Source organism: Felis catus, chromosome D1 (genome assembly GCF_018350175.1).
Source record: "Felis catus isolate Fca126 chromosome D1, F.catus_Fca126_mat1.0, whole genome shotgun sequence".
In the NCBI taxonomy this organism is placed as follows: domain Eukaryota; kingdom Metazoa; phylum Chordata; class Mammalia; order Carnivora; family Felidae; genus Felis; species Felis catus.
The window spans coordinates 328,997-335,737 of NC_058377.1; positions in this window are offsets into that span (position 1 = coordinate 328,997).

Below are 6,741 nucleotides of genomic sequence, written 5' to 3' on the forward strand. Positions count from 1 at the left end.
GAGCCCAGGCCCCTCCAGCAAGGGAGGCTCCCAGAGTTCCCTCTGGAGGGTAGCCAGACCATACCTCTGGACCCTCCCTGCCAAGACACTCCAGATTGTTTCCAGCTCTGTCTTCAGGGGCGAAATGAGTGATTGTGTGGGATATGACTTGAATTGTGCAAAAGTTCTATACCCCAGGTGCCCAGCCCTGGTCTGAGGCTCTGCTTATGGTTGTCCCCTTTAAAGTCCAGGCCATCAGACTCTAAGGCACTCCTGCATCCACATTCACCCCACCGTCAGCTGTCTTCTGCCTGTATGTGGGTCAATATTGTCACTAGGCCAGCTTTGCCTTCCATTATCCCCCTTCCTGTTGGTGCCTGGCTGCTTCTCCTGTAGCCCCCCCCCCCACTGCCCTGCCCTCCGAAAGCATGGGGTCTCTACACATATAAATCAGTTTATAAGAAAAAGCTGGCATGTGATTAATGCTTTATTTTCTACTGCTTCTTGAGTAAAGGGTAACTTTCTTATTAAACATAGTATGAGAAAAAGGAACCGAATGTGTGAAGTTGCTTCTGCTCTAAGAGGCGAATGGAAATTAATCAGGAACTACCCAATGTCTGGACAATGCCAACATGACATGGATTTGATACATATGCTAATAAATAAGCTGTGAGCACATAGCAGATATACTAAACCTAAAACAAATGAGTCCACGCTTCATTTTCTACTTTGTGGATGTTGAAGTAGATGTTTCTTTGCAGAGGTTTCTTCTTAAGTTTGTTTAGCCATCTAGAATGAATAAACTAAAATAGGCTTCATGGAACTAGCTTGTAGTTCAAAGTCAACTACTTGTATTCTGTTTCTAGTCCTGCTACTGGTAACCCAGCATATTGCAACAAATATAGTAAATTTTAAACAAAAGTTTTATGAGTGGGGTCTAATATGGCACCTACCCTAAACCATCTTATGATAACTATTATAAAATGATAAAATAATTATGATCAAAATGATAAATACATATTGAAATTTTCCTCAATATTGTCCAGATACTTTTTTTCAAGGATGACATATATCTGACATGAGGGACAACTTTCCATGTCCCTGTCAAGTATTGTTAATTGTCTGTCATTCTTTCCTGCTGACCACAAGAGTCTTCAAAATCTTGCGTAACAATATTCCAGACACTTTGTACCACCTGATCAGAGACATGTAAGTTGAAACCTGAATTTTATTAGATTTTATGAGGTTTAAGAGGGGGTGGTATAAAACAATGTAGAAAAGGAATTCAAGAGCCACATCCTTTCTCTACAATTGCTAACATTGGCTGAATGTGGATATTTGCCAAGCACTATTTTCTGAGTCTAAGATATATGAACTCATTTAATCCTTACAAAAACCTAAGGAGATAATGTTAGGTTTTCTTCTTTCTTACCTGTAGAATTAGATAATGAGGCCCAGGAAAGTTAAGAAATTCAGGGAAGAAAAGTCTGCTAGAACTGATACATGAATTCAGCAAAGTCTCAGGATACAAAATTAATGTACAGAAATCAGTTGTATTTTTATACACCAATAATGAAGCAACAGAAAGACAAATAAAGAAACTGGTCCCATTTACAATTGCACCAAGAATCATAAAATACCTTGGAATAAACCTAACCAAAGATGTAAAAGATCTCTATGCTGAAAACTATAGGAAGCTTAAGAAAGAAACTGAAGAAGATACAAAGAAATGGAAAAACATTCCGTGCTCATGGATTGGAAGAATAGATATTGTTAAAATGTCAATACTACCCAAAGCAATCTACACATTCAATGCAATCCCAATCAAAATTGCACTAGCATTCTTCTCGGAGCTAGAACAAGCAATCCTAAAATTTGTATGGAACCACAAAAGACCCCAAATAGCCAAAGTAATATCGAAGAAGAAGACCAAAGCAGGAGGCATCACAATCCCAGACTTTAGCCTCTACTACAAAGCTGTAATCATCAAGACAGCATGGTATTGGCACAAAAACAGATACATAGACCAGTGGAATAGAATAGAGACTCCAGAATTGGACCCACAAATGTATGGCCAACTAATCTTTGACAAAGCAGGGAAGAATAACCAATGGAAAAAAGACAGTCTCTTTAACAAATGGTGCTGGGAGAACTGGACAGCAATATGCAGAAGAATGAAACTAGACCACTTTCTTACACTATTCACAAAAATATACTCAAAATGGATGAAGGACCTGAATGTGAGACAGGAAACCATCCAAACCCTAGAGGAGAAAGCAGGAAAAAACCTCTCTGACCTCAGGTGCAGCCATTTCTTACTTGACACATCTCCAAAGGCAAGGGAATTAAAAGCAAAAATGAACTATTGGGACCTCATGAAGATAAAAAGCTTCTGCATTGCAAAGGAAACAATCAACAAAACTAAAAGGCAATGAACAGAATGGGAAAAGATATTTGCAAATGACATATCAGACAAAGGGCTAGTATTCAAAATCTATAAAGAACTCACCAAACTCCACACCTGAAAAACAAATAATCCAGTGAAGAAATGGGCAGAAGACATGAATAGACACTTTTCTAAAGAAGACATCCAGATGGCCAACAGGCACATGAGAAGATGCTCAACGTCGCTCCTCATCAGGGAAATACAAATCAAAACCACACTGAGATACTACCTCACGCCGGTCAGAGTGGCTAAAATGAACAAATCAGGAGACTACAGATGCTGGAGAAGATGTGGAGAAATGGGAACTCTCTTGCACTGTTGGTGGGAATGAGAATTGGTGCAGCTGCTCTGGAAAACAGTGTGGAGGTTCCTCAAAAAAATTAAAAATAGATCTACCCTATGACCCAGCAAGAGCACTGCTAGGCATTGACCCAAGGGATACAGGAGTGCTGATGCACAGGGGCACTTGTACCCCAATGTTTATAGCAGCACTTTCAGCAATAGCCAAATTATGGAAAGAGCCTAAATGTCCATCAACTGACGAATGGATAAAGATGTGGTTTATATATACAATGGAATACTACTTGGCAATGAGAAAGAATGAAATCTACCCATTTGTAGCAATGTGGACGGAACCGGAGAGTGTTATGCTACGTGAAATAAGTCAGGCAGAGAAAGACAGATACCATATGTTTTCACTCTTATGTGGGTCCTGAGGAACCTAACAGAAGACCGGGGGGAGAGGTGGGGGGAGGAAAGTTACAGGGAGGGAAGGAGGCAAACCATAAGAGACTCTTAAATACTGAACAAACTGAGGGTTGATGGGGGGTGTGGGAGAGGGGAAAGTGGGTGATGGGCATTGAGGAGGACACCTGTTGGGGTGAGCACTGGGTGTTGTATGGAAACCAATTTGACAATAAATTATATATTAAAAAAAAAGAAATTCAGGGAAGAATGCACATCTGGTAATCTTCACAGCTGGCATTCAAGCCCACACATTCTGGGTCTCGATCCTATACTCTGAACTACCAGGCTGAAAATAACTGTAGGAGTGGCAGGTAACATATAGTGACTAGAAAAAGTTGGAATCATGAAAAGAAAGAAAGAAATGATAGGACAAGAAAAGAATCAAAAACCAAATCAATATTTATAAGCATAATGTTTTTTGTAGGTTCAAAACTATGCTTTGAAAATGTATTTTACCATATATGTGTATTATGTGCATATACTGGATGTGCATTTTATGAATATATATTATACATTATGATAAACTATATAGATGTATATATGTGTACATACCTTCTTCTACAATAACAAGTCATATCAACAATATGGCAACATGTTAGTTTTTGAAATATAAGGAAACACAAAATTTGACCTTTTCCAATTATTCCAAAGGCTAGTCCATTTTCTGAAGAAGAGTGAAGGGTAAATGTCAGATGGCGAAATCGCAGCATACTGAAAAGGTTAAGGCAGAAGCAGAGTGTTGCTATAGTTCTTTCAGTCTGAGACATGATAATGAGTAAACTTATTTTATTCTGAAATAATTTTTTATGGTGAAATGAAACTCTATTTTCCTGGACAATGATTGGAACAAAAATGCAAGATAGTGGAGTTCAAGACTCACTTCCCAAATGTCATTACGAAGGTTTTTTCTAATGATTTAGAAAAAAATTCATAATGTTTGTGCATTTCCTTGAGCACCTGCCTGTCTACCTACTGTTTATTGGTGGACAGTGACAAAAGCCTATGGCTTGCAGTATAGACATTATAAACAGAAGAAAGGTGAACATTTTTTCAGATTTTGTTCCTACTTCTTTTTCATGGTTTTTACTTCAATGTTCTAGATGACATCGTACTTAAGGTGTAACTGTTATGAACATGATCTGGTAGGTGTAATTCCCCTTAACGTCGAATGAGGTGGCTACTTATGTCATTTTCATAAGAGTCTGAAAAACATGAATCAATAGCCCTATGATCCACTTACCCTGGATAAATTATCCATTACATAACATAAGCAAAAAAAAAAAAAAATCATACAGTTGGTCAGTGTCTCTAGCTATTTTCTTTTAGCTTTTGTTAACTAACAAAAACCCAACCAATTACACTTTAAAGATTTAACTGGCTCTGTGAACCAGTTCTTCAATCGGGCAGCAGCCCTCTAGCAGGTAGAGGGCAGCTCCAAAGGGCTACACAAAAGTAAAGGTTTTTAAAGATAGAAGGGGAATGGAAAAAAGGAATTAGCAAAGAATCCATTATTTTAGGCAAGGTCGCCCTTATAAGGGGAATTAAAGGAGACTGTCAGTTCATTTCCTAGTGCTTACCAGGAAATGCCCATGTTGACTGGTTAAAGGTTACATTCCTGGGGGTTGAAGCTGTAGTTAGGTTAGGTACTAAGTCTTGGTTTGCTGATGTGGGGCCTTAACTAAGTGACACCATTTGGGGCCTATGGTTTTCTTTTTAACAGTACAAAAATCTCAAAAATTGATTCCAACATAAGAGTTTTTTATAACTTGTGACTAGGTGTTACCATTGAATTCATCCGGGGAAGATGCTTGAAAAAATGGCTGTGGAGACTTTCATGGCTGTAGCTGTAATATATACAGAGTAAAGAAGAAAATTCAATCAATCATTATAATAATTAGAAAAAAAATAATCTGCGTTAATTAGCCAAGTCTTCCAGAGCTTTCGTGGAAGGCTAGTCACATATAAAAGTAAAGACTCACACTATGAGTCAACATTTTGTACAGTAACAGATGTTTAACTATTTTCAACTTCCATCCCTGTTAGGATGCTGGACTATACTCCTACACAACCTTTGAGTAACTTGCTCAGTTGGAAAGCTCATTAGATAGAGTTCCTGAGTACAATGTAGAGGTGTGGGTTAGGAATTCATATTCTTTTCTGCTTCTCCAGTGACTCAATCTGCACACTTTATACCAAAGGGCAGAGACTCTAACTAGTGTAGGAACCCCTATCTGGCACCACTCAGTGTAGCTGTGGGGACCATTGGCATGACTCTCATAACCACCACCACCCCCCAATTGGCACACAATGATGAAGGAAAATTTCAGACTGAAGAAGGAGGTCATATCTGCTTGTTAGAACAAATGCAGTTCATACCTAAATGTCACTTGGAGAAACGTCTCTTCCTTGGCCTTGATGCTGGCAGGCTGGGCCAGAAGACCCAGAGGGGGTCCTTCAGGACCAGCCAAGAGGGTCCCGGGCCACACCAAGGATGGAAATGAAGCGTGAGCCACAGGAGGTGAAAGCAGAGTTAATCGAAGGTATAGAGAAAATGCAGGTACGGACCGAGTGTCTGGCAGACTCATAAAGGAGACAGTCTTGTCTTTGTTCGGGGTCTGGGTTTTTTTGTTTTGTTTTGAGGATTAGGTCTGGTGCACCTGTCCTCTCAGGCATCCAGGAACTGGTGAGAACAAAGACAAGGGCCCAGCTGTTATTCCCTGGAGCCAGGAGGTCTTAGCATTGAGATGTTTAGTTCTGGAGGTCTGGAATACGGGCATAATAGCTTCATCTGGTCATCCTTACCTGGCCCTTTCTTAGATATTATCTGTTCTAGAGAAATCGTTAACTTCTTGTCTCTCACATGGACGACATTCACTGTTTGCATTCGAGGCATGTGTAAAGGGGGATGCCAGTTCCTTGCAAGAATAGAAGCCAGAAAAGGAACAAGAAGTCTATTTTTATGGAGTCTTCAATTTCTCTCAGCCTGAAACTGGAAACTGGTCCCGACAGTGATGCTACCGGTTGGTCGGTCTGCCTGGTTGGCAAATCCTGCCACATGGTCTAGATGGATAGGACAGACTTCTCAATCTGTTCTCCTCACCAAGTTACAGCCACTGGATTTACTATTTCTTTCTGCAGAACCTAGTGTCCCCCACACATGCCCAGCTCTTGGCCCTGCTCACACTGTCTCCACCCCCTAATGTACATCCCCATCTATTATTTTTTTTAATATGCAATCCTTTCAAAGCCAAATCTTCTCTTTACCCACACCCTTCCATGATTAACACCATTGTCTGTCTCTGCATTGGCAAGTAATGGACTTTAGGGTGTTCAGATACAGCCCATTTTTCCTCACCTGGAGACTGAAAGGTGAGTTTTACAGTGAGACAACCACACTCCAGTATTTTCTGTCAAGACCACAGGTAAATGTGAAGCCTCTGTTGTGAGGCAAGTCTGGGTTTTGTTCCCAGCTCTGGCACCTATTCTATATTTAAGTTACTTAGTTTCTAAAAGCCTCAGTTTTCTCATTTCTAAAACGAGGGTATTAATAGTGTTTACCTCATACAGTT